Below are 5,207 nucleotides of genomic sequence, written 5' to 3' on the forward strand. Positions count from 1 at the left end.
GTTGTCTCCCCTGTTGTCTCTCTCCTGTTGTCTCTCCTGTAGTCTCTCTCCTGTTGTCTCTCCTGTTGTCTCTCCTGTTGTCTCTTTCCTGTTGTCTCTCCTGTTATTTCTCGTTGTCTCTCTCCTGTTGTCTCTCCTGTTGTCTCTCCTGTTGTCTCTCCTGTTGTCTCTCTCCTGTTGTCTCTCCTGTTGTCTCTCCTGTTGTCTCTTTCCTGTTGTCTCTCCTGTTGTCTCTCTCCTGTTGTCTCTCCTGTTGTCTCTCTCCTGTTGTCTCTCTCCTGTTGTCTTTCCTGTTGTCTCTCCTGTTGTCTCTCCTGTTGTCTCTCTCCTGTTGTCTCTCCTGTTGTCTTTCCTGTTGTCTCTCCTGTTGTCTCTCCTGTTGTCTCTCTCCTGTTGTCTCTTTCCTGTTGTCTCTCCTGTTGTCTCTCTCCTGTTGTCTCTCCTGTTGTCTCTCTCCTGTTGTCTCTCTCCTGTTGTCTTTCCTGTTGTCTCTCCTGTTGTCTCTCCTGTTGTCTCTCTCCTGGTGTCTCTCCTGTTGTCTCTCCTGTTGTCTCTCTCATGGTATTTCTATGTAGTAAATTATGTTTTGCATAATCAATATACAATATTAATGCATACTTTCCTGTATGTAATCCATACGTGTGGATAGGTTATCATGATTCCATTGTACACAGCGTACTGCATCACTAACCCTATAATATTTGGATGAAACGGGGCTGATTCTAGATTGGAGCAACAATAACAGATTTAGAGCGCGGGTAATGGGAGGAGCGCTGAGGAATGACTTGCTGGACCTTTGCTGTGTAACCTGAACACTGTTTTGGGGATTAGCCAGAGAGGAACGGAGCTCTGTTTTCCAAACTCTATCTCCTGCGAAATGTCAGCATGATCTGCAGAGAGAAGGGAATGAGTTCTGACAGAGAGAGGGGGTGAGGGGGGGAGAGAGATGGAGAGACATAGAGAAATGGAGAATGAGTGAGCGAGGGAGGGAGGTAGAGGGAGAGACATAGAGAGAGCGATAGAGAGGGGGTGAGTGAGGGAGAGGGAGAGACATAGAGAGAATGATAGAGAGGGGGTGAGGGAGGTAGAGGGAGAGACATAGAGAGAGCGATAGAGAGGGGGTGAGGGAGGGAGAGGGAGAGACATAGAGAGAGAGCGATAGAGACGGGTGAGGGGGAGAGATGGAGAGACATAGAGAAATGGAGTAGTGGGCGAGGGAGGGAGGGAGAGGGAGAGACATAGAGAGAGAGCGATAGAGAGGGGGTGAGGGAGGGAGAGGGAGAGACATAGAGAGAATGATAGAGAGGGGGTGAGGGAGGGAGAGGGAGAGACATAGATAGAGCGCGATAGAGAGGGGGTGAGGGAGGTAGAGGGAGAGACATAGAGAGAGAGCGATAGAGAGGGGGTGAGGGAGGGGGAGGGAGAGACATAGAGAGATCGATAGAGAGGGGGTGAGGGAGGGAGAGGGAGAGACAGAGAGAGCGATAGAGAGGGGGTGAGGGAGGGAGAGGGAGAGACATAGAGAGAGAGCGATAGAGAGGGGGTAAGGGAGGGAGAGACATAGAGAGAGCTCGATAGAGAGGGGGTGAGGGAGGGAGAGGGAGAGACATAGAGAGAGCGATAGAGAGGGGGAGGGAGAGACATAGAGAGAGCGATAGAGAGGGGGTAAGGGAGGGAGAGGGAGAGACATAGAGAAAGCGATAGAGAGGGGGTGAGGGAGGGAGAGACATAGAGAGAGCGATAGAGAGGGGGTGAGGGAGAGGGAGAGACATAGAGAGCTCGATAGAGAGGGGGTGAGGGAGGGAGAGGGAGAGACATAGAGAGAGCGATAGAGAGGGGGTGAGGGAGGGAGAGACATAGAGAGAGCGATAGAGAGGGGGTAAGGGAGGGAGAGGGAGAGACATAGAGAAAGCGATAGAGAGGGGGTGAGGGAGGGAGAGACATAGAGAGAGCGATAGAGAGGGGGTGAGGGAGAGTGAGAGGGAGAGACATAGAGAGAGAGCGATAGAGAGGGGGTAGAGGGGGAATGGACGTAGGACTTACAAGAACGGATAAGTCAGGAAAACAAGCCACAGGAAACCCTATACCTCTCTCTGGTACATGCTCACATATTATCTCTCTCACTCCCCCGCTCTCTCTCTTTCTCTCCCTCCCTCTCTCTCTCTCACTGCCTCTCTCACTCTCTCTCCATCTCTATCTTTCTCTCTCTGTCTGCATGTGTCTCTCTCTTTCTCTGTGTACTTTATCTCATTCTCTCTTTTTCTCTCTGGTTGAAAAGTCTCTCTTTTGCCCTCTCGTCCACCCACCCTCTCTGTCTCGCCCCTCCCTCCCTCTGGTCCACCCACCCTCTCTGTCTCCCTCCCTCCCTCCCTCTGGTCCACCCACCGTCCCTCCCTCCCTCCCTCCCTCCCTCCCTCCCTCCCTCCCTCCCTCCCTCCCTCCCTCCCTCCCTCCTACTGACGAGCAGACAAAAGAGATAAGGCTAAGGGTACAACTGAAGACGGGGCTACAGGAGAACAAGAGGTACACTTGACACTATCGAGGAAATGACAATGACCTTGTTGAGGGCCGTTGCCAAACATCCATTTAATAATTGATCTGTGATCTGTTTATTTGTTTATCTCTGTTTATCCCTTCATCTGTTAAACCGATAAAGAGACACAAATAAAACAGATGATCTCTATCAGTTTATCTCTTACTTCTTCAACTCTCTCTTGTCAATCTCCCTTCTACCTCTGTTTCTCTCTGTCAACTTCTCTTTTCTCTCTTCTCACTCTATCCTTTCTTTCTCTTACCCCATCTCTCTGACACCCTTCATGTCTCTGTTTCTGCCCCCCCCCCTCTCTTTCAAATATGCAGGGTAAGCAGGGTAGTGATGGCCTATTGTGCAGAAGGGTGCAGGCTGGCAGTGCCCAGGGCTGTGTGACTGCTGGATCTCTGGGTGACTGCTGGATCTCTGGGTTACTGCTGGTCCTCTGGGTGACTGCTGGATCTCTGGGTGACTGCTGGACCTCTGGGTGACTGCTGGACCTCTGGGTGACTGCTGGACCTCTGGGTGACTGCTGGATCTCTGGGTGACTGCTGGACCTCTGGGTGACTGCTGGACCTCTGGGTGACTGCTGGACCTCTGGGTGACTGCTGGATCTCTGGGTGACTGCTGGACCTCTGGGTGACTGCTGGACCTCTGGGTGACTGCTGGATCTCTGGGTGACTGCTGGACCTCTGGGTGACTGCTGGATCTCTGGGTGACTGCTGGATCTCTGGGTGACTGCTGGACCTCTGGGTGACTGCTGGATCTCTGGGTGACTGCTGGATCTCTGGGTGACTGCTGGACCTCTGGGTGACTGCTGGACCTCTGGGTAACTGCTGGATCTCTGGGTGACTGCTGGACCTCTGGGTGACTGCTGGATCTCTGGGTGACTGCTGGACCTCTGGGTGACTGCTGGATCTCTGGGTGATTGGCAGTATATCCAGAACTCTCCTGTGACTCCCTGCACGTTCCTGTCCCCGAGCCCAGACTGACTGACCCTGTGTGTGTGTGTTCCTCTGTCTGTGTTCCTCTGTCTCTGTCACACACAACAATGGGGTCAGGCAGCCACGGGTCTCCTCCACAGCTTACCAATGAATGTGTGTATGATGCAATTTGCGATGTTTGCGATGGTTTCCTCTCTGTTACCCAATAAGGCTAAACAGGAGCCAGCTCAGGACCTGGGCTTCAAACTTCAGTAAGTGGAACCAGACTAAAAGAGAAGGCAACAAAGTCAGGGTTCTATCAGTAGGGTTCTGGGACATTGTGGACGGTCGTGTCACTGTTTCCATGTTATGGTTAACTAGCCTGTAGTCCCCCCCCCTCCTATCTCTCTCTCCCTCTCTCGCTCTCTCTATCTCTGATGGAGCTTGAGGCCCATTTATCTCTTACTCTCCTCCTCCCTCTCCCCTCGCCTTCTCTCTCTCACGCTCTCTCTCGCCCCTCTTTCTCTCTCTCTTCCTCTGGTGGGGACCATCTCTCCCCCCCCCCCTCTCTCTCTGGGCAAACGTGAGGCCCATCTCTCTCTCTCACTCTCTTTCCCCTCTCTCCTTCACTCATGTCTTGCCCAGCATCCCCACAAACAATCACAGAGCTAGCCAGCAGAGAGAAGAAGAAAGGAGCTTGTCACACAAATCCATTTCACAGATGATGTGGATGAGCTTGCTAACTACCCTCAGAAGGCCCAGACTGTTCCCTGACACTTGGATGCCATGCAGTCATTGTGGTTTGGACCAATGAGGTCACCCGTTGAAAGAACATCCATGACATCACCCTATTGGCCCATCACTCATCTCACCCAATCACACTCTAGAGTTAGGCGCTGACCCACAGAGAAGGAAGAAGACGGTCTAAAAATGAAACCAAATAAAATGAAGAAGAGGGGGAAAGACTAGAATCTGTTTTTATTTAAAAGTAATCATCTGTTTTTAAATGGATAAGAGGAGAAGACGGAGAGGTTTGTCCTAGAGAGGACAGGCTGTTATGGCAGAGGCCTAGTTTCTCCTCAAACCCAAACCAGACAGTCCGAGGTGTGTCTGTAAACAGACAACACGTTTGTTGTGCTGTGATACTAAGCAGAGACAGGTTCATTGTTAGCTTTTGTGTCTGGAAACTTTACAGCTTTTTTTAACTGATCTTTTTAAATGGGACCTCTGTAATCTGTGTTTTTTTTAAAACAACACTTTTTGTTTTAGTTTCTTGTCTCACTTTATACTTTGTTGCGTCCTTTCACAAGGCCCCAGCTGCCTCCTCTCTCCGTTTCTCCATCTCTCTCTCAATGTCTCTCTCTCTCTCTCTCTGTCTCTCTCTCTCTCTCAATGTCTCTCTCTCTCAATGTCTCTCTCTCTCTCTCAATCTCTCTCTCTCTCTCTCTGTCTCTCCCTCTCTCTCTCTGTCTCTCCCTCTGTCTCTCTCTCTCAATGTCTCTCTCTCTCTCAATGTTCTCTTTCTCTCTCTCTCTCTCTCTCTCCGTTTCTCCATCTCTCTCTCAATGTCTCTCTCTCTCGCTTTCCTCTCTCTCTCTCCCTCTCTGTCTCTCCCTCTGTCTCTCTCTCTCAATGTCTCTCTCCTCACTCTCCATCTCTCTCTCAATGTCTCTCTCCATCTCTCTCTCAATGTCTCTCTCTGTCTCTCCCTCTCTCTCTCTGTCTCTCCCTCTGTCTCTCTCTCTCAATGTCTC

The sequence above is a fragment of the Oncorhynchus kisutch genome, linkage group LG9, assembly GCF_002021735.2.
Source record: "Oncorhynchus kisutch isolate 150728-3 linkage group LG9, Okis_V2, whole genome shotgun sequence".
Classification (NCBI taxonomy): Eukaryota; Metazoa; Chordata; class Actinopteri; order Salmoniformes; family Salmonidae; genus Oncorhynchus; species Oncorhynchus kisutch.